The sequence below is a fragment of the Varanus komodoensis genome, unplaced genomic scaffold, assembly GCF_004798865.1.
Source record: "Varanus komodoensis strain SLA01 unplaced genomic scaffold, ASM479886v1 scaffold2, whole genome shotgun sequence".
Lineage (NCBI taxonomy): Eukaryota > Metazoa > Chordata > Lepidosauria > Squamata > Varanidae > Varanus > Varanus komodoensis.
Genome location: NW_025335568.1, coordinates 32,099,383 through 32,123,374, shown reverse-complemented (window position 1 = coordinate 32,123,374; position 23,992 = coordinate 32,099,383).

The following is a 23,992-nucleotide window of genomic DNA, read 5'->3' as shown; positions in this document are numbered from 1 at the left end:
TTCCAAACTTCTGTTCCCACAAACAAGGTGAACAACGGCAAGATACCATTTCTACAGAACTCTAGTGAACATATATGTAAAGAGCCCCATCTTAGGCTTTTGCAAATAGTGTCATGGTTCTTTCAACTGAGGTATAAACCTCGTTGAGATTGTGAGACTACAGAACTGGCTTCCTTCCTTCCTTCCTTCCTTCCTTCCTTCCTTCCTTCCTTCCTTCCCTCCTTCCCTGTTCATGTGTTTAGGAAGCTCTGCATGGTTTAGTGTAGGGATTCAGCAGTTTACTCCTCATGGAAGGAAAATCAGGACTTCCCAATTAATATGTCAACATAAGCTGGCATTGAACATGTTCTATGGGAATTAAAAGTGGATGATAGGCATGGACATGTTAGTAACTAGATTAATTTTGTCATTAATTTTTTCAGTAATGAGATTGTAAATGTATTCAAAATTAAAGTGCCAGGAAATACTCATCTATCTAACATGTTATTTTCCCATAACAAATGAAAAGAACATTTGTTAGCTTTTCTTCCATGCTTGAAATGTCCTCTGCTTGTAAGTAGCTTTAAGCAGGAGGTGAAGGACAAGGTCATCTGTGTTATGAGCTGGCAGCTGAATATTTCAAGTCTGGGTATCATATCAAGAAGTGAGTGTTGAAAAAGGGGAAAAATGGTTGGGAGTGTCATTAGTAAATCTTCTGAGAAAAGGGAGCTAAAGCAAGCTATTCTTCCAGTGAAACAATGCAATTTAGGATTGCCAGGTAGGCATTGTTTTACAAATGTGACCAGTAAGCCTGCAATCTAGTGTGCAATTGGTGCCAGTATCTAAAAAGTTTCAGAGCCAGGACATCCTCATCAGGATTTCAGATATGCAAAGAATGAATGGCCAGATCCAAAGGAAGCACACAGTCAAGCTCCCAACCATTTATTAACATGCATACAGAACTATAACAGCATCGAAGGGTAGCCAATTTAAAGATGGCTACAAAGGAACTAAGCATATTCAGAATGTATTATAGAGTTGGTGTCATATATGCATTGCAGGGAAGGGAATGAGATTTTGAATAGATAATATCCAAGAACAATATAGAAGCACACAAGGGCAACCCAGAAACATCGATAAATCACCAGGAAAGCATTATGATACATCAGGTAGCTGAGAAACAGCTTAAAAATAAAACAATAAAAAATTACAGGATTTAACAGGTTTCAATGTTCACTTTTACAGTCCGAAATAGGAAACTCCATAAAGACCAAGGGTGAACTGGTTTTGTATTGAGATAGCAAGTGAAGAAGCAGCTGGAGGCTAATTCCAATGCTCTGGCAACAGTATTCGTTGCTGAAAGGTGCTAACAAGGTGTGCATGCTGCATGTCAGGAGATTAGTGAGTTGATACATTTTGTGGATTTGAACTGGTAACATTGCAACTTTCCCCTGTTGGCAGCGCTGTGCATTTGAGGAAACCATTGGCTGCTGGTGACTCATTCGCATAGTTTGAGTCTTTAATCCCATGGAGGGAGCTGGATGTAAAAATGCTGGACATTTGGGGGTTGTCAGGAAGGAGGCAAAGATCTCTTTAACTCAAGATATAAAAATATAACTTTTATTAGAACAGCCCCGACTCTGTCTAAAATGAAATAGCATACAAGTACAATCCTTTCCTGCTGGAAGTAAAAGCAAACAAAAGTACCAGGGTAGTGACGTTTCTTCCTTTTCAACTCATAATTAGTATATGTCTCTAGATGTCTTGATTCTGTCACAGTCTGAAATAAAAGCCAGACTTTTTCTGTGCAGGTGGCAGTTGCTTGTGTCTCTGAGCTTTACAGGACAAAGTAATAAATAACCAGAAATTGAGGAGGGTGAAAACTGCCTTGACCCAGAGGCATGGGCATTGTCCTTAGTTTCCATACCATCCATTTCCCAAAGAATAGTCCTTTACTCTCTCATATTTAAGGGAGTATATATTCATTCCATTCCTGCCTTTCATTCTTATGAAGGACAGAATAAATGGCAGCCTTATATATGGGAACCTGGTGAGCTGCAGTGCTGGCCACCTGAAAATCCAACCAGATGCAGATCAGAGCTTAGGTTGTGTGGGGGTGTTAAAGCCAGTGCCCGATTAGTCCTTTACCTCCTGCAGAGCAAAAATGAACAAAGATGTCGCTGCTAGGTGCACATTCAAAGGGATTCTTATTTTGGTCCTATAACTGATAGAGTTCCGGCAGATGCCCTTCCCAGGCCTACCTGGCGATACCCAAGGCTGAACCTGGACCTTCTGCAGAGCAAGCATGCACATGGCCATTGAGTTGCATCCTTTCCATCATCACAGGAACAACAAAGAGTGCCTGGCACCCCTTCTTTCTTGGTTTTGGCTCCAGGTACCCCCTTTTTATTTTCCCAGAGTTTTCACTGTTAACTCTTAATCTTAGTTTCAGTATTGCATGCTGCTCTGTGGTACTGCTGTCTTCTGTGCTGATCGGATTGTAATCACTGTGGTTGAACTGTTTATTATTTCATTGTTTATATGCAATTTCCCCCTTTTAGATGTTTAATTTTTAACTTTTGTTAACCACCCAGGGAGTCCTTGGCTATTGGGCAGTATAAAAATGAAAATGAAATGAAATGTGGTGCTTGCAAGAGAGCCAACAGCACTCACTGGAAACCTCTGAACAACCTTCCTGCTGTGTCTAAAACTCGGCACAACATGGCAATATCTTGGCCTGCACCAAGAGGAATTATATTGCACCAAGAGATGCAATATTAAAAATGTTTTAATAAATAAATAAATAAATAAAATTCGCCCTGAGGCTGTGCATTATATGGTTTCCATCTCAACATAAGCATCCCATCCCTCACAATACTGGATGATTTGCCAGTTAATAAAGTGTATCTGTGAGCCTACTTCTGTCCTCTGGACATCACAAATGGATAGCTAAATTTGATGCCTGCCAGAATGAATGTGAATTTTTATACAAAAGAAAATTTTGGGAAAGTATCCAGCTTTCACTGATGATTATATACTAGCTGAAAATGATATTATCCCACTGTTTATATTTAATGGGTAGATTTCGGATTCCACTATGCTGTGTATCAGACCCTCAATGATCCTTTCTCTGGAACAGAAGTGTAAGCTTGGGAGCTACCCAGAAACACAAATTCAAAATCTACACATTTAAAATTTTGCAAGGTGGTGCCTTGCAGATGCTAGTGTTTCTCCATATGACATCCATTACGTATCAATAGATGTTAAGTGCACAGTAGGTAAAGCACAGTACATTGACTTTTCTGCCAGTCCAATTAAGACATGTGCAGATTATGAAGGATGCTAGAGTACCAAAGAAACATCTGCAAACCAAAGTAAAAATGTTGATAAAAAAGGAGAGCCTCTTTGGGGTTTGTTTTAGACCCAGCTGCACACTAATGTGCATTCATGGTCAAAGAAAGCTCTTTATTAGCTATCAATTCTAAAAAAAAAAGCTGATCCCGCTTCCTCCATAAGCATTTTTCTAACAATTTCAGGTGCAATCCTATGCATGCTCAGGCAGAATTATGTCCTACTTGCCCAGGATAGCACTCTTAATGGCTTAACTTGCAATCCTATACACTCTTCTCTGGAGATGAGAATTCACACCTTATTCAATCTGACTTACTTCTGAATTGAAGCATATAGAATTGTGCACTTGGTTTATAATCCATGAAATATCTTGACATAAACTCCAGCTCAGCAGGCTGTAAGAAACTGCTCCCTACCTAAGGTCATGGAGGAGGAGGAGGAGAAAAAGCACCTAATGCCATCACAGCTGATACAATGTACAACCCATAAGAAAGATTCATTTGCAGATTGATTTCTTTCTGTGGTGATCCAGTGTCAAGTTGCATTTACCTTAATAGACTTGTAGGATTGCAGGCTGAATGGAAACTCTAAAGAGTGCCCTAATCCAACCTCTGATGCCCCCCCACACACCCAGTGCACACACCAAGGCAGATTTCAGCATTGCTAAGCCACTGGGATAATCCTTCCTTTACAATTACAACTTCACATAAAATGCTGTGACATCGGTATAGAAATGCGTGCAGTGTAATGCCAACTCCATGTAATGCAAGGCAACCAAAAATGTGCAGAACTAAAAAGCTGCAGTAAGCTAAAATGAGTTGGTTTTTCTGTGAACAGCCCATGGTGTGCCCTATCTCCCTGCTGAAATCAAGAACCATTTCTGGCTCATCTCTGTATCCCTGCTTTTCCCTGACACAGCAAAAGCTGCCTTTTGAGAGCCCTCTTTTGACAGCCACTGAAAGCCCATTGAAATGCCTAAGAGACATCATGAAGCAGCTGGTATATTTTTTCTTTAGAAAGGGCAAAACTGCTGAGACCCCCAAATGAAGTCCAGGAGAATGTTCCCCCCAGTACGATTGTGGTCCATTGGCTGTGTGGGTGCATCTGGAGTGCAACAAGTTATCCGTCCCTGATTTGGACCCTGCTGCACCATCTGGATCAATATGTAATATTGACTCAGGAAGGCAGACATGAAATTGCAGAATACGACACACTTGAATGCATACTGAACCCAGGAATCTGTTTTCAGAAGCTCACGTGCACACAGAGACACATGCATCTGGGCACACTCAAATGTATTCCTACCCACACTTCCTCGACTTTGCAGAAGGTTTTTTGTTTTCATTCTTGTTAAACTGTTGGAAGATGGAAATCCTTGTCAACCTACTTCAGATCATCTGAATATCCCAAACTATTGTCCACTTGCCATTGGCTTAAAGCATCTATAGCTGATGAGAACTGAACTGAGTGCACATTCGATCTCTCAAAAACCCTTCAATGAAATGATCATTAAGGGACATCATGCATGAATAGGTCACATTAAATCATTCTTTGTGGAGTCTGTCTCCATTTGACACATTCATGTTCACTGGATCAGGTACGGCTCAGGTAAGGTTCTTCCTGACACAGGAGTACAGAACCCTTTGAGACATTCTATTGTCTGGAACCAGGTACCCATGGTAGGAAAACCCACTCATTTCATATTTCAGAATGCATAAAGTATGCAAGGTCTTAGAATGGAGATTATCTCCATGTACCAAAAAAAAGGAAGGTTTGACGCTACACCTACCAGCATCCACTGCTTTTTTTGTAATTCAGAAAGAGAAATATTTAATAAAACTGTTCTGACAGGCTGTTGGCACAGCATATTGAGCACTAGGAGTTTTTGATCCGTGGGGTGTTCCATTAATTCCCTCCCCTCTTTCCCATGTGGTGAATTGACCATTTATTCAAAGCTTTTGCTTCCCATTTCTTTGCCAGTGTTTGAATACTTACCTCACCGATTGGTTACAAGGTCTGTTAATAGTCTCCTGTGTGTGACTTATTCAAAAGCCCTTTGAAAGCCAAATAAGTTACTCTCACAGGCTCCTCTTTTATCAATTTATCCATTTAGAGAGCTACAAGAAAGCAGCCGTATTACACCCGGAAAAGTAACTAAGATGGTAGTACTGAAACCACTTAGAGCTGCTTCCCACCTTGCATGTGTTCCGTACGTCCCTCTTGGAATATTCAACAGACCTACTTTAGTTCTCTCATCTACTGGCACCAATTCTTAGGTTTGCTCACTGGGACTCAGTCTGGTAGCTTATTTAGAATACCAAAATTCTAGAATGTGGGAAATTTGAAAACAACAACAACGCCATCGAACCTTTATTTATTTATTTATTTATTTATTTATTTATTTATTTATTTATTTATGGATTTATATCCTGCCTTTTTCCTACAAAGGGCTCAAGGCAACTTGCATCATTCTCCTCCTCCATCTTATCCCCGCAACAACAACCCTGTGAGGTAGGTTGGGCTGAGAGTCTGTGACTGGCCCAAAGTCACCCAGTTGGCTCCATGGCTGAGCGGGGACTAGAACCCAGGTTGTCTGAGTCCCAGTCCCAGGCTCTTAACCACAACACCACACTGGCTCTCTTTGCCATCTGATGCTTTTCCTTTACCTCCAATTCTCCCTTTCACTGTTAGGTTGAAGTAAAAGGACTTCCTTTCACTTAGGAATGCACTTTTGGAAAGCCAGTGTAATGTATTGGATAACATGCTAGACCTGAGCTCGGGAGGCTTGTAATTTGTGTCCCTTGTGAGCAGTAGAGTTCACTGGAGAACCTTGCTCATGCCACAACATTCAGTCAGGCTTGCTCCACCATTGCTTATCTTCCATAAGCTGCCAAAGTCTCTCTGCAGCTCCAAACTTCCATTGCTATGATCTTATGTGCTATGAAGTCACCCCTGAATTGTGGCAATGCCCTCCAAAACATCCTGCACAGGGACACCACAGCCTTGTAAACATAAGGCCGTGGCTTCCTTGATGGAATTGGTCCAGCCAGATACGTTCTTCCTCTTCTTCTTCTGCCTTCAGGTTTCCGCAGCACTGTCTTCCCTGATGTGCCTTGCCTTCCCATGATGAGCCTGAAATATCACAATTTCAGTTTCATTATTTTAACTTCCAGGCAAACTTCTGGCTTGATCTGAGCTAGGACTCCCTTGCTCATCTTTCTGTTGGTCCAGAGTATCCACAAACTCTCCTCTAGCACCATGTTTCAAACACATCTGCTAGCTGTCTTCACTGTCCAGCATCCACACCCATACATAAATGACTGAGAATGCAATAGCATGGATGATCTTGCTGTAGGCAAGCCTTTATTGTGCGTGCTATCCCCTGATGTGGCATTAAATTGTGGGTGCTATTCCCTGATGTGGCATTAAATTAAACTTCTGTTGGAAGTTCATGACATACACTGCTGAGAAAACCCATCGCTTCAACATGGAGATGCAAACACTCATGGTCTATATATTTGCTGATGTCTGTAAGGCAAGATGCTGTTGCCCTTTGCTTAGCAGCATCACTAGATTTGTCTCTACCTTGGGTGGTAACATTCCTCAGACTGAAGTCTTTCTGGCATTGACGGCACAGCAGGACGTCTGAGGTGGAAGTCTTGCTAGGGCACATCTGTCCCTCTTAGTATTCATATAGCTAATGTCTCACTTGCATGACAAATGCAAATTGGGTTGCTTCGTCCAAACATGTCAGCCTCATTAGCAGGTGCACGCACAGATTGGCATGTGACATAGCAGCTCTGTCTCTGTGTTCCCACCTCCAGCCACTGCTGGTTTCGTCATGTCCCTTGGCTAGGAAATAAGCAATGAAGTGTATATTATCTGATTTCAAGGATACTGGCAGGGGGAGAAAAAAGGGAAATCCTAACCCCTCTTGGGATGAAGAATGATTTATGAGCCACTGGACCACACATCTTCCAGGGAAAGAAGAGGGTTGTGTTCAAAACCAACTATATATTTATCTACAATTTCTAAACTCAGGGATAAATGGCCTACCTTAGATAGTGGCATGCTTTACAAAGCTTGTGACAGTGATGCAGATAAGCCAGACCTTTTTATTTTCAGAGGGGGACAGGATTAGGATGAATGAGAAAAGGTGCTTTGATGAGATTCAAAGGCTAAAAGGTTCTAATCTGGACTGTTTTTTTTCCCTTTGTTGCTTGTAACTGACATGTAAAAGTAGTCACATGGGCTCCTAGTCTTGTCCCCACACTCACAGAAGCCAAAGTGGGGTTTGGACTGGTGCGACGTTGCTGCAGTATGTAATTCACGATTTTAGAATATGCATCGTTTCCTCTCTGAAACAAACCCTGCTTACCTTTGATGTAAGGCAATTATTGTGGTCCTGGTTTCTTCTCTGGTTCAGACTTTGATCCAGTCCAGGGAAGGCCATCTCCAACCCACTCACCCACCCTCTCTGCTGTGGAAGCATCTGGGAGGAGATGCCTTTCTCTCTCGTCTTCTTCCACCTCTTCCTCCCCTTCCCTGGTGGCAATGGCTCTTCTCTCTTCACTCTCTTCCTCAGCAGGAGCACAAGGGAAGAAGGTCTCTCTCTGTTGTTTTCCTTTCCCTGGCACTTGAGACAAGGCTGTGGCAATGTTTCAGGGGCCAGTAGCCCTGGGACTTGTCCCTTCTTCCAAACACCTGTGATTAATTAAGTGCTCTGAGAAAATCACATGTCCCAGTGCTACTGGACCCAGGTGCAAATGGTATGCTCCATGCTGGGGAAGAGGGATGAATCTTGCTCCCTGCCCCTGCAACCAAGGATGAAGAGGATGAGGGAGAGAATGAGTTGTCATTAAATAGGACAGTTGGGTGTGTGAGGGTCACCTTTGCTGCAGCAGATGCTCCTATCACCACAGCCACCAGTTTAGGTATGTGGGGGGGGGGTCCACAGGGGAAAGGAGGAGGTCAGTCATGGAATGGGGCCTTTCAGAACTTCCTTTTGATTTCAAGCTTTCAAGCAATGTCCTTTCAAGTAAGGAAAAGGGTACTATGGGAGCAGATTAGGGCAATAAAGGTTGCAAAAATATTTTAAAAGTGCAAGAGAGTTTTCCCTCCCCACAGATCTTTTTTGCATTCTTTCAAATGGCAGTTTTATATAACAGAAAGAGAGGAACTACACGGACTTTTAGTTTAGCAAAATTGATCAGCTACTTTCTCCCTTGTCCGTTGCTCTTGCCTCTTCTTTTTCTGTGAATCTTCATTTCGGTACCTGTTCCTTATTTACCAATTCCACACTCTGTCCCAAGCCACCTGACTTCTGAACTCCTTGCCCTTTAAGTTTCCCACCTAACAAAGTTGCCCCTGTACCTAAAGTCTGCATGGCATTTAGTTACAGTCTAACAACAATTTTCACTTTCCTCACATTTCTGTTCCCAAATGTTCTGACAGCTTTGTTCCCTGAACACCAGCAAGGCATCAGAGGTGTTACCGCCAAGAGCAAAATGCAACAGAGATTCTGGACAAATGGGGCTTATCCTAGATGAATCGTCAAGTCATTTCAAACAAATCCGAATTATGTAAGGTAGGGAATACAATGAAAGAAGCACATCTGATGTCAGAACCGAACTATTCACTTGAGAGTCACTAGTAAAGTTTAAAATGTTCATCCCAGCAGGTCTTAGCAGAGAGCAGCAAATGGTCAGATCATGGAGTATGGATGCTTGAGGTGACAAAATATCTTGGGCTTTAATTGAAGGTCATTCATTTTCATCCAGGTAAAGTATAGAGAAATAAATCTAATGACCGAAGCAGTCAGTTTTATGTGTGTTCAAGGCATATTCTATCCCATTTTGATATAAAGCTGCTTTTTGAAAAGTGTGCAAATTAAGAATACTAATGTAGAAAACAAAATATGCATTTTATGCCAATATGTGCATTTTAGAGGCATTTTGGTATATGCTTTGAGCTGAGAACTGTATTTTGCTGAATTCGCAGAAATGAGACTGAAGGATAAAAGTGTTGCAATCCATGTATTAGTTACCACAAAGGGCAAATCAGGTCTGTTTGCATAAAAATGTGAACTGAACAAACCTTCATAAGGAATTTATCTTAACAAGGAATTTACCCCTGTGCTTCTACAGAGGATGTAGGATTATATTCAGTACAGACATGATGCACATTAGGTTCAGAGATATATTTGGTTAAACATATCCCAAAAAATGTTTAATGGGCATTGTGAATTCCTTCTGAACCAATCCTTTCTGTCCAGTTGCTGTTGCTGATTATATGTTTTTCCTTTAAGCAACTTTGCTTTATCAACCTGCTCTCTTCACATAGGCATTCTGTGTAATATATAAAGGGTGATCTTGATAGAACACTGAAGCTGTTCATTATTTTGGCCAGTGCACGTTTGTTTGCAGTGTATTCTAATCCTAAATACTGATGCAAAAAATTAATCTCACTGAAGGGCAATATTACAGTCACTGGGGATGAAAACAGCACAGTAATTTAATGCAGAGCAGGATAACAATAATTCCCAAGGTAGCAAATATGAATATGAGCACAATTTTTTTAAAAAATATACATTCTCTTTAATTTCCCATCTTCTCCCTTTCTGAAATGTTTTCATTTTCTTCTTGCCCTTTACTGATGATATTCTCTAGCTAAGTTGTTTTAAAAAAGAAAGAAAGAAAGAAAGAAAGAAAGAAAGAAAGAAAGAAAGAAAGAAATGTGATTGAAATGATGTGTTCTACTTGTACAGACAAGGTCAAAATGTCAAGCCTTTTAGGAAAACACAATTAAGTGAAGGGAGAGAGCCACTGGAGGGGGGTAAAATCATGAGACGCATGTCAGCCCCTGTGTGATTGCTGGAAAGGTGGCACTAACTAGACCAAAAAAACGTCTTGGCTATTTAGTCTTTTGGCTTCCTAGGGAGTCCCATTAAATGCACACTCACCACTGGCTTGATCAAATAAGTGCTTGACCAGAGCTTTATCTCCCTCCACTCCAAGTGCTTTCACACACGGGAAGTTAACGTGGCTGTCAGCAGACTTCTTTTCTCCCATATTCTCCAAGTTTACGTAAGAGGACTTTGATCCTCCATGCAGATCTGTGCTTGTGCAGCATTGTTCATTCCAAATGGCAGCAAAGTGCAATTGTGAGCATGGCCTTCCATATTGGATACATTAACTGTAATAATCAGCAAGGAGTTATAACACACACTGGTCAGCTCAGCTCAATATGTTGTCCATGGTATAGAACAACCGAATTTTGTATGGCGTGCCCATCATCTTGCCAGCTGAAACCTGTTTATGACATACGGCACTCTAGGATGCTTATGTTGACTAAAGCTGCCTTACCAAGTGCCTTACTCAGAGGAGATTCAGTGAAATTAATGTGATTTTACTTACTGAAGTCCTATTGATTTTGGTGGATCTGCATGACTTTTGGCAGTATCCTACACTGACATGGTACTTCTGCTAGTCCTGTGACACCAGCAGAACAGACTACTGCTGCAACAGAAACTGGCACTTGCTGAAATAAACCCACAAATGTGCAGAAATGCTTATTTCTAGAATAAGAAAACTTTGTAGAGCTCGCTTCTATGACCTTGGCAGAGCTGTCCCATTCTGGAAGCTACTTTTCCAATTGTTTCAGGACATGTTTGTTTCTGCTAAGCCCGTAGTTCATTCTTTTAGCACTGCAGAAGCGCCGGGTATTTGCTAGCAAATCTCCAATTTTAACCACTTTGGACAGAGTGATATTGTTTCCAGTAGAGCCATGCTGATCACCCCGAGAGTCAGTTTCATGAAATTCCTTTAATTAAAATCATCTACAAGCAAACCAAGAGCAAATTTTGGCATTGGTCCTTCCTGGTAGATCCTCTCATAAAGATCTTGGAGATCTCATGGGAGGTTCAACTGGGACAACTCCCCCCTCCCCCCCCAAAAAATCATCTAGGGCAGGTCCAAAATGTTTAGAACCAGCCTGCCAGATCTAATTCACCTCTGTTTTGAAGACAGTCTGAATGTCTCCAAAGTATTTGCCTTAGAACATTTGTCCTGGATTTATTGCTCATCCACAAAAGGGTTTGAACCAGTGGAAAGATCCCACTGGAAGAAGAGCAGAACATAATATTTGCTGATTTCCTACAATGGAGCCAGTCAGCTCCACTCCCCACAGTGGTCCAAAGGGATCTGGAAGCTTTCTGACCAAATTTCCAGAAGGCACAAACAGCTGCAGAGAGAAAGGGAAAAGATGTCCTTCCAAAGTTGAGCTCAGCTCAGTGTCTTCTTCCTCAAAGAGGAGAGGGAGAGCAAAGCCTGTATTGGAGCCTTAGTTCTGATATAGTTCAAGAATGTCTTCACTTAATTCTTTAGGTAAGTCGCTTGATACAATATACTCAACCTTTGTAATGAACTGTCCTGAGGTAAGGGTGCACTTGCATTGTTCTATTATTCTAGTCCCCTACTTGGAAAAGAAGCCACTTGGAATTGAGTTCAGTGAGAGTTTCTGCCTGCTATTCCAGTCTGGAAGCCACACAGTGGTGAATGGTAGCTATTTTTGGGAGTTAGTAGCTGACTTCTCTGCTTCTACTCTTTAGTAAGAATTTTAAGACCATTTCCAGGTAAGCAAGGAGATGTTCATCAGCTGCAGCTGTGCCAAAGGAACTCAGAGAATGACTTGGATGTGTTGCCATGTAAGCACTTCAGAACCTATAAACCCAAATGATCTCAATCTGGAGACGTCCCCTATCCCTCAAGTGAAATGCTGTGGGGGAATCTGACAAAGCCAGATTCGTAATCAGTGTGAACTCCTGAATGTGTGTCTAGCAAAGGAGTACAGGTATGGAATATTTCTGAATCAAATCTCGAGCAGTTTCCAATGGTGTCACAGCACTATTGCTACTGATATTGTACTAGTACAATGTTCTTTGCACTGGCACTGAATCACCAATGGATACTGATCATTACATACTTATACACACCCCTTCAAGTGCAGCTCTAAGACAGATTCCCCTACCCATTTTTATGCTGATTCCTTCTTCATTCAGATGAAGCTCAACATCTGGTATTTGTGCTACCTAAACTAACGTAGCACTATCTGTTGCAAGTGTTTGCAAGACACATTTTCCGTGCCATCTAGGAAGTGACACATCTTTCCAGGGAACAATGTTGCCTATCTTGAAAGCACTGTCTCTGTTTCTGGTGATTCATAAAATCTCTTCCTCACATCCAGGTACGGAAGCTTTCTTAAGCAAAGGGGCATACCTGTTTTACTGAACTGCCTCCTTTGACACACCAGCTCAAATCAGCGACAGGGTTGCTATGGTGCCCTGTGGAAATGTGGCAATCCAAATACTCTGCAGATACTCCTGTCTAAGTGGCTGAGAAGGCACCATTCAAAATCTGCTTGCTCTCAGTACTGGAAACAACCGAACCTGGCTGCTTGCTATTAGTCCATTATTTGCAGTGATGGTTATCACCTGAAAAGGATCTGAATGAAACTAGACACGCACTGTGGAATGCTCTCACCTGCAGCCAACGCCAACACCATTTTGATGCCAGGCTAAGACTTTCCTCTACTCCCAGGTATTTGCCAATAAATGACATGCATCTTAATGTAGTTGTTTTATCAGGTCATGGCATGTCATTGCTAATTGTTCTAGCTGTTTTAAATCACTTTAGATCTTGTGTATACTTTAAACACTGTCGAAAGTTTCCGTAAACCCTTTCCTAAGAGAAGCATCCAGGGAAACAGCAAGAACAACCACATTCCTGGTGGGGCTTGATGCTCACTAGGAATCGTGAGCCAATTATTTCTTTTTATCTAATCTGCCTCTCTGAGTTGATTTGAGGATAAAATGGGCAACTCTGCTGTGTGCGGTCACCACAACTCCTTACAGTAGCCTTCCCTATTCTTTTGTCCCCCAGGTATTTTGTGTAACAATTTCCAACATAATTGCCCATAGGCTGTATTGGCTGGGGACGATGAGAATTGAAGTCCAAAACTTCCAGGAGAATTGAGGCTGGGGAAGAGTGGTGTAAAGGAAAGGCATGATACAAATAGAAGTAATCAGAGTTCATTGCTGTTCTTTATAAATGGGGTGTCTGCACATAGATAGACACCCTGTTATAAGATATGAGATTATCAGGATAAAGGCCACAGAGAAAAATGCATCAGTGGAGCATTGCAGTCCAGCCAAATTATTCTAAACAACAACACAAATGAACCCTCCCCCAACTAACCTGGTGAAAGCTATTACTAATATCAAGGACATGCCATGCCTCTGAATATATCCGTGCCACGGAAAGAGATATGGCATCTTTAAATTACCAGGTGAAACAGATAAAGAGCTGGAGAACTGCCAAGGTAAAAGTTGTAAAACTGGATTGATTTTTGCTACAGCTTGCTAAGGGCTCCCTAGAGCCAAGATGCAATGTTCAAATACAATAATTGATAGCCTGAAAAAAATATTTCTGATAAGCGTGCCACTGTAACACACAACCCAGTCTGAGATGAAGTGGGCCTTTGTGTTTCAGCTCACTGGACCAGCCAAAGTGACCCAAATCTGATGTTCAGCCCCCTCATTATGGCTGCAGGACCTTTCAAACCACACCTGCACGTACGTGTGCATGCGCACCCAGATTGCACCCCCCTCCTTCTGTTTTTCCTAGCTGTGGAGAAAATGGATCTGGGCTTCATAGAAGGGCATTTGCTAAATGTTGTTGTAGATAAGTAATTATCCAACAATCAGGCATATCCAGGGAATGCATGCAAAGCAGTGTCAGTGGGGAGGGGGCCTCCGTTAATGCTTCCTCAGAATTCCCATGGGGCAGCAGTGCTGAGCTGCCCGTCTGCCTGTACTCAGGTCCTCTGACCAACCCATGCTGCAAACCCACACATTTTCATATTGCTTCGAGATTCACATTTAAATAAAATATTTTCTCTGAACATTTTTCAACAGCATCTGAGAGGGGACAATTTATTAGCTTGGAGTAAATTAAAATTTCAGGCATGGCAAGGACTTTAAACATTGCCTTAAATACAATTTATAGTCATTCTTATGTAAAGTTGTAAATGTTGATTTAACCATTTTTGGTGCAACCTGTGCTAGATAGAGAAAGGCCTTACACATGTCATTCTACCTGTGCTAATGTGTACTAAATTGCTACTAAAACTATTTATATGAAAGCAATGATTTTGCTTTGCTTTTAATTCAGTTTAATTTATTAATGTTTAAACATGCTGTTGATATGTATACTGTATTTTCTTTTGCCTACTTATTACAATATTTTAATTGTATTATTTGATTAATGTTACTATCAATATTTTATTGTAATAGCCACCCAGACATAATTATATGAACGGGTGGCTTTTATACAAATTTAATAAATAAAAGATATAACAAAAATAATTTGAACTTGTATAGTTGTGTAAATCCGTCAACATACCTCAATTTTGATGTGAATTGGTGCAACTCTGTTCCAAAAGGATAAAACCAGTCTGCAAGTCCATGGAATTCAGTTGGTGCAGGAAAACGGTCCACTGTCAGGTCAGATTTGTAGAAACCCCAATTCATCTGAACTTGTTGTGGATTTCTCCAGCATCTCTAACTTGTAGAGATGAGCTGAAAGTGTGACAAGTGACTTACGAGCATTATGCCCTCCCACCATGAGGAGGTGTGAGGCTATTCGGTCTGCTTCCAAAGGGAGCTGCGCACGGATGCCAACTGCACTCCTAGACATAATGTGGATTAGATCCAGAGGTAGGCATGCTCAACTGGCAGGAGAAACGGCTTTGCCAGTCCCCTCATCGCCAGAGCAGCCCTTCCAGAGCCCCTCCCTCAGGTGCTGCCTAGATGACACCCTGCTTGAAGGTCCTGCTGGATGGGGTCAGCTGTAGCGTGATGGATGTCCCAGATGAGGAGCAGGCACCTCTTAGAGTGGGTTCCTTCTGTCCATAGAGCTTGAATCCAACCCTGCCTCCACTCTACTGGGGTGGCACCGGACTGCAAAAAGGGAATATTTGTAGCTCATCAAACAAAAGGAAAAAAGCTGTTTACCAGCTTGACATGGCAATATTTACCACAATTTCAATTATGCTACTTTTGCCCACCTAAGAGAATAAGGAGTGTTTGTGTGTGAGAGCAAAACATATGGGAAGCAGATTCCTCAAACGAGAGTAATGCAAACAAAGGGACACAGAAGCATCTGAGCCAGACTAGGAGAGCTGGAGTGTAAGCCGTCTTGAGATGTTTGTAGGGCACTGGATAGAAAAGCTTTTGATAAATAAAATAATAAAATAAAATAAAATAAAAATAACTTTAGAGGAGAACTAGCGTTAGTGGGCCAGGGCACTCTGCTCCCCAGCACTGGGACTGGCGAAGGGGCTGGGGTACTGGCGGAAAGGGAACAGCTGTGTGGCACGCGGACCCCTGCTGCTGCACCTGCCCCAGCCCCCTCTGCCTTCCAGCCTCCAGCTTTGCTCCTGGACCCAGCACAGTCCATCAGGGCTGAATAGCCGGCAATTCCAGAAACTCTCCTCAGCAAAGAAGCAGGCCCGCTGCTGGGTAGCAGGAGCATCCTCAAAGGGGGTGACACCAAAGGGGATGCTTCCCTTTGGGGTGCCTTGAGCATAAGGGAGCCTTCTGGTTGTCTCTCGCCATCCCCTTGCTTTTGTGGGCCTGTGACTGGGGCCATGGTAGAGAGGGCATCTACGGGCCAGGTGGGGAGATGGTGGGAGTTCTGATTAGTATAGTGATAGGTATAGAGAGATATGGCTCTGCGAGGAGGATTGGCCAGGTAAGGAGAACACAGCCCAGATAGCTAACAGGTGAGCTATGTTTTGGTCCTCCCACACCCCTGTGGGTTTGATGGTTGCCATATCAGCTGGCCCCTGGGTCTGTGGATGCTGCTTCTAAATGCCAGACTGGTGCAGAATAACACCTCCCTCATCCATGACCTGGAGGGTGGTTGCTGGGTTCACTGGGAATGGCACCTGGAACAACTGCTTGCAGTACTCATCTTCCATGTCCTACAGCTCTTTGGGCCATCTTTGGGCTGCTGCACCTGATGGGGAAGCTTGCCAGTTGTGCAACTGGATCTCTGCAAGCATCCATGGACTTCCCCTCAATTGGACTTCCCCTTTGCAGGACTGGGATGTGCATGGGAGCAGGTTCATGGATGCTGGAGGGATGGATTCTGAAAGGGCGCATCCCAAGTGACAATACCTGGTTCATTGTCTCTAAGGATAATACCTGGCTGCAAAAGTAATTTAGTTCTAGGAAAATGCCATTATCTGCAAGGCCAGAATGCACAAAGTGATCTTGAAAATGGATCATGCTGCACACCTACCTGTTCACTGAAGTTTACACAAATATCACTCACAAGACACTCTGCTGTAGCTTTGTTGGCAGAAGCATCATTCCCTCTCCACCCTTACAAGAGAAGAGCACGCGGACTATGTGCGGGGTATCACAAACAGGGCAAGCACTTACAAAGCTCACAGCATTTATTTATTTTATTTCTATACCACCCGGCAGCTGAAGCTTCCTCTCCCATATCCCACTCTCTGCTTCCACCCTTTCCTCTGCTCCCATCTCATTCCTAGCATCCCCCAGGATTGTCAACAAGCCCACTGTCACCTTCTCCTTGTCCTCTGAACCTCCCAACACCCAATACTGCCAGGCATGAGGATTCGTGCTAAAATTTCCCAGTGGATCTGGGAGAACTACCTGCAGAATTCCCACTGGAGCAACCTCCATTCTGTTTCGATACCTTTTAACTTGCAATAAAATAAAAACACTTCAAAGGATTGTCTTATGTTTGTTAACCAGAAGGTAAGAAGAAAAGGACCCGCCAACAACACTAGCTGTGCACGTAGATGTGAACAAGTGTGCCCATGCACTTAGGGAGTGGATAGTCTGACAAACACCGTCAAGGAAGCTGCTTGACGTAGGAAGGCTCCTTTAAGAAAATGAAATTCTTGCTTAAGTTAGGAAAAGGCAGCACAAGCTTGCATGAGTGAGATGCAAGCATATGATAAGGGGGAGGGGAAGCATTCTGAAGAGCATATCACTAACAACATCAAGGCCAACTATAATCCCTTAAATATATCAAAGCAAGAAAGCACATGGAGAGGTGGTCAGATCACTGGATGGTAATTAGAGTTAAAGGAGTACTAGAGGAGAATTCTTTTCCTCTGTCTTTACTGCAGAAGATACAGGACAGATAGCTGTGCCTGAACGGATGTTTTCAGTAAGAGAATCTGAGGAACTGAGGCAAATAGTGCTGATAAACTCTGATGTTCTTAACCTTGTTGACAAATGGAAACTTGATACATCATTGGACCAAGATGGTATCCATTCTAGAGTACGTGAAAGTATATGTATTGATGACCTTGTTAATGAAATAAGAAACCTGACTAAGATCTGCCTTTGCACCAGAAGACTGGAGAATGGCCAATGCAATACATATTTTTTAAAGTTCAGGGAGATCTGGAAAATTACAAGTTGGTTAATTTTCAGTAGCCATTATAGTTTTGTACTTTACGCTTGTTGAGAAAGAACTGATACGGCTTCTGGATCACTAAGTGGGTAAAAAAAACCCCAGAAGACCAAGTTTGCTGATGTCACCAAATTATTTAGGGTAGTTGAAATGAGATGAGACTATCAGGAGCCTCAAAATGATATCTCTAAACTGGAAAACAGGAAGCAAAGTGGTAAATGTGATTCAAGGTAAGCAAGTGTAAAGCAATGTAGGATATAGCAAAAGTTCCAAAGTCAGGAATACGTTGACAGGATCTAAGTGCCTGGAGATTGACCAAGAGGGTAGCCTTGGAGTTGGACGGACAGCTTGACCTAGCATGCAGCTGCTGTGAAAAGCCTGCCCTCATCCTGGCTGTGGGATCCGGTTTGCAGCTGGTTTGACCACTGGGTGAACAGGATGCTTGGCTAGATGGACCTTTGTTCTGACCCAGCAGGGCATTTCATGCTCCTTATATGCCCTACATCCAGAACCCACTGAGGCTAAAGCATTTCTGAGTGCAAAAGGCGAAGGGGACGGCAGAGGATGAGGTGGCTGGATGGAGTCACTGGGCAGTGGGTGTGAGCTTGAGTGGACTCTGGGGGATGGTGGGGGACAGGAGAGCCTGGAGGAATGTGGTCCATGGGGCCATGATGGGTCGGACGTGACTTTGCAACTAAACAACAACAACAACAAAAGAAAGGAGTTTGGTTCCACCTAATCCAATCAAATCTCTCTACTTACAAACCGTCCTTCAAGAACATATGCTCAGCTGCCTATTAATTAATTAATTTGGTTTCTATCCCATCTTTCAGTCAGGAGAGATCCCCTGAAATCATGAAATTTATTTATTTGTTTATTTATTTATCATGTTTGCATACTGCCTCATTGCTACAAAGCTCTCTAGATGAATTACCATATTTTTTGCTGTATAAGATGCACTTTTCCCCCTCAAAAGTAAGGGGAAATGTCTGTGCATCTTATAGAGTGAATGTGTTTGTGCAGTAAGTCTGTCAGATGTGCAGCCCATGGAGAAGTGATGGGGAATGTGCCGGTGATTATGTGCCCATTTGATTCAGAATATTTTTTTTTTCTTGTTTTCCTCCTCTAAAAACTAGGTGCCTCTTATGGTCAGGCGTGTCTTATAGAGCGAAAAATATGGTACATAATAAAAACCAGCAACATAAAACATTATAAATAACACAGTTAAACACAAGTTAGAGAGTTAGAACCAGAATATCAATAATAAATAACAGAACATAACACCAACTAATATTTTATCAACAGATTGGAATTATCTCAAATGTCATAAATAAGAAAACTAAAATGCACACTAAAATATAATTAAAATTAAATTCCAGTTAAAAATGCTCTTGAATAATAATGTCTTAGTCTGGCACTGGAATACATGCAAGGACTGAGCTTGATGAATATCTCTGGGAGATGGAGTATTAAATGTGAAAACCATAGGGTGGCTTCTTTCTTCCTTGTGGGGTTTTGCACAGTCCAGGAGCAGAAAGGAAAGACTTGGGCAGGCTGTAATTGAGTTGCTGAACAATGGGGATGAGATATTCCATTGCACGGTGTACAACCTGAAAGCTGCATGCTCTGTGTGGACCACCAAGCCTGCAAGGTGCCTGTGAGGAGTCACTGTGGACTGCAGGTTCTCCAGGTATCCCTGGTTGCCCAGCAACACCAGCCAGCCACTGCTCAAGGTGGTCAAACAGAAAGGGATTCAGGGCAGGTGCTCCTTAAATGGCTTGAAGACCCCGATATGAAAATGCAGTAGAAGAGCCTGAATGCTGGAAGCTCATGGGAAGGACGAGAGAAGCCGTTCTGGAGCAAAGATGGCTGCTGGAGGTGGGGAAAAAGAAAAATGGGAAAGTAACAGTGAGCATAAGGTACAACAAGGGGAAGATGCAGGAGGGAAAGCAGTGTTGGCTCATTAGCAGGTCACAGAGCTGAAGCAGAGTGGCTTCTAGGAAGGCCGGGAGAAAGTGACCAGGACTGTCAGAAAAGCATAATGATATCTTGGACACCCTTCCCAACCCTGATCTACCTGGACACTATGCTCAGCTTCTGGGACCTTTCTCTGGGTGCTGACCGCATATTAGGCTTGGATGGTGGCAACTAAGGGGATGGCCCTTTCTGTGTTGGCCCGCCATCTTTGGAACCATGCCCCGCTGCAACCCACCTGGTGCCAAATCAGCCATCTTCTCAGCACCAGGTTAAGGCAGACCAGTTTGTGGAGGCCTTTAAATTGCTCCCTGGTCATCCAGGGGCCTGATGGGTTTATCCAGGTGCTTCCCCCCACTTTCTTCTTGGCTGGGTCTTTTTTAGTTTATTTAAAGTATTTTAATACTATTTTATTTAATTTCTAAATGCTTTACATGCTGTTTTCTATTTTCTATTTTATTGCTTTTATATCCTATTGTGAACCCCCCAGAGAACTTGGGCTATGAGTAGTAGAGAAATATAGTTAATAATAACAACAGAAAAAGATAATTCAGTTCTATACCAGTACATAAGAACAGAAGAAGAGCCCTGTTGGATCACTGCAATGGCTCATGCGCTCAAGAAATCTGCTCACACTGTGCCAAACCAGCTGCCCACGGATCCCACAAGCAAGATATAAGTGCAGTGAATCCCTCCCTCTCAAGTTCCCTGACAAATGGGGCAGAATACCTCCCATTCTAGTGGTAGCACCGAGCCATCAGGTCTACTTCCCATTGATCACCTTCCGCTCCATAAATTTTGTCCCATCAAAATTGGTGACCGTTCCTACATCTTGTGGAAGTCAATATCATGGCTTAACTACATTCTGTGTGAAGAAGTGCCTCTTCTGTCTGTCTTGAATCTCCCACTAACGAGTTTCATGGGATGGCCCTGGGATCTAGGGATAAAAAGGTCTTCCACTTCCTTCTCACCATGCATAACTCTGGGCACCTTGGTCATGCCCGCCCTTCATCAACATTTTTTCTGAGTTAAACAATCTCAGATGTTGTATCTTCTCCTCACAGGGGAGTTGCTATAATTATATTTAAAGAATGCACCCACCTAAGTACATTTCCCAAGTGATTATCTTCCTTCTTGAGCATGGTCTCTCTCTCTCTCTCTCTCTCTCTCTCTCTCTCTCTCTATATATATATATATATATATATATATATATATATATATGGCTTCGGCGAATGGGGCGGCATAGAAATTTTTAAATTATATATATATATATATATATATATATATATATATATGTACTTTCTGAAAGATATTAAATAGATTGTACAGGAAGAAGCAGGGAGTTTCATTTTCCCATCTTGCAATATCTCTGTTCTTGATATGACTGATAGAGAAGTAATAACCCATTCTTTGAAGAAGCTGTACTCATAAATCAAGCCATGCTTCCACCAAGACTGTGATCACTGGAAAAAGGATGGGGCATCGTAGAGCCACCTTCTGAAATTGTTGGTGGATCGCACTTGCATTTCTATGGTCAATGGCAAGTTTCATAGAAAATTGAAATAAATCTTTTTAAGGTAATAAAGAGGCTGCGCAATGCAGTAAAATAATCTGTGTTGGTTAATAACTCGTTATGGCAAGTCAGTTTTCAATGTGAGAGGAAGTTTAATTTGCAAATGTGATTAGGCAACAATCACTTTGCAATTTCTTCACCATTAAAGTCTTCTAAAAAAAAGAAAGAAAGAAATATATGAGTCTGGCAGCATATGTAGCCTGATCTGGATAACTCATCACTGATGTAAGATAAGTGCAGCTAGTGTAGGACACTGGATCCACTGGAGAAGGAAATGGCAACCCGCTCCAGTATCTTTGCCATGAAAACCCCATGGACAGTACCAAAAGGCAAAAAGATATGACGCCGGAAGATGAGCCCCTCAGGTCGGAAGGTGTCCAATATGCTGCTGGGGAAGAGCAGAGGGCTAGTACTAGTAGCGCCAGAAAGAGTGAAGCAACAGGGTCAAAGCCGAAAGGACACTCAGTTGCAGATGTATTTGGTGGTGAAAGGAGAGTCCGATGCTGCAAAGATCTATACTCCATAGGAACCTGGAATGTAAGATCCATGAATCAAGACAAGCTGGACGTGGTCAAACAAGAGATGACAAGACAACATCGACATCTTAGGAATCAGTGAACTACAATGGGCAGGAATGGGTGAATCTAATTCAGATGACCATCAGGTATACTACTGCGGGCAAGAATCCCTCAGAAGAAATGGAGTAGCCTTCATAGTCAACAGAAGATTAGGAAAAGCAGTATTGGGATACAATCTCCACAATGACAGAATGATCTCCGTTTGAATCCAAGGCAAACCATTCAACATCACAATAGTCCAAGTCTATGCCCCAACCACTGGTGCTGAAGAGGCTGAAGTTGACCAGTTCAATGAAGGCCTACAACAACTTCCAGAATTAACACCAAAAAACGATGTCTTTATCATCATAGGAGATTGGAATGCTAAAGCAGGAAGTCAAAAGATAACTGGAATAACAGGCAAGTTTGGCCTTGGAGTACAAAATGAAACAGGGCACAGGCTGGTAGAATTTTGTCATGAGAATACGATGGTCATAGCAAACACTCTTTTCCAACAACCCAAGAGACGACTCTACACATGGACATCACCAGACGGTCAACACAGAAATCAGATTGACTATGTGCTCTGCAGCCAAAGATGGAGAAGCTCTATACAGTCGGTAAAAACTAGACCAGGAGCTGACTGTGGCTCAGATCATGAGCTTCTTGTTGCACAATTTAGGCTTAAATTGAAGAAAGTAGCAAAAAGCACTAGGGCACTCAGGTATGACCTAAATCATATCCCTGATGAATATACAGTAGAGGTGGCCAATAGATTTAAGGAATTAGATCTGATAGACAGAGTGCCTGAAGAACTATGGATGGAGGTTCGCAACATTGTACAAGAGGTAGCAACTAAAACCATCCCAAAGAAAAAGAAATGCAAGAAAGCAAAATGGCTGTCTCATAGCTGAGGAAAGAAGGGAAGTAAAAGGCAGGGGAGAAAGAGAAAGAAACACCCAATTGAATGCAGAATTCCAGAGAATAGCTAGAAGAGATAAGAATGCCTTCTTCAATGAACAGTGCAAGGAAATAGAAGAAAACAATAGAATAGGGAGGACCAGAGATCTCTTCAAGAAAACTGGAGATATGAAGGGAACGTTTCATGCAAAGATGGGCATGAAAAAGGACCAAAATGGCAGGGACCTAACAGAGGCAGAAGAAATTAAGAAGAGGTGCCAAGATTACACAGAAGAACTATACAAGAAGGAGCTTAATGTCCCTGATAACCACGATGGGGTGGTCACTGACCTCGAGCCAGACATCCTGGAATGTGAAGCCAAATGGGCCTTAGGAAGTCTGAGTAACAACAAAGCTAGTGGAGGTGACAGTATTCCAGCTGAGCTATTCAAAATCTTAAAAGACGCTGCAGTAAAAGTGCTACTGTCAATATGCCAGAAAACTTGGAAAACTCAACGGTGGCCACAGGGTTGGAAAAGGTCAGTTTATATTCCGATCCCAAAGAAGGGCAATGCCAAAGAATGTTCAAACTACCGTACCATTGCACTCATTTCACATGCTAGCAAAGTTATGCTCAGAATCCTACAACCTAGGCTCCAGCAGTACGTGGACTGAGAATTACCAGAAGTACAGGCAGGATTTCGAAGAGGGAGAGGAACTAGAGATCAAATTGCCAACATACGCTGGATCATGGAGAAAGCTAGGGAGTTCCAGAAAAACATCTACCTCTGCTTCATTGACTATGCTAAAGCCTTTGATTGTGTGGATCACGACAAATTGTGGCAAGTTCTTAAAGAGATGGGAGTACCAGACCATCTTATTTGTCTCTTGAGAAACCTATATGTGGGTCAAGAAGCAACAGTTAGAACTGGGCACGGAACCACTGATTGGTTCAAAATTGAAAAAGGAGTTCAGCAAGGCTGTATACTGTTGCCCTGCCTATTTAACTTGTATGCAGAGCACATCATGAGAAAGGCGGGACTAGATGAATCACCAGTTGGAATTAAGATTGCCGGGAGAAATATCAACAACCTCAGATATGCAGATGATACCACTCTAATGGCAGAAAGTGATGAGGAACTAAA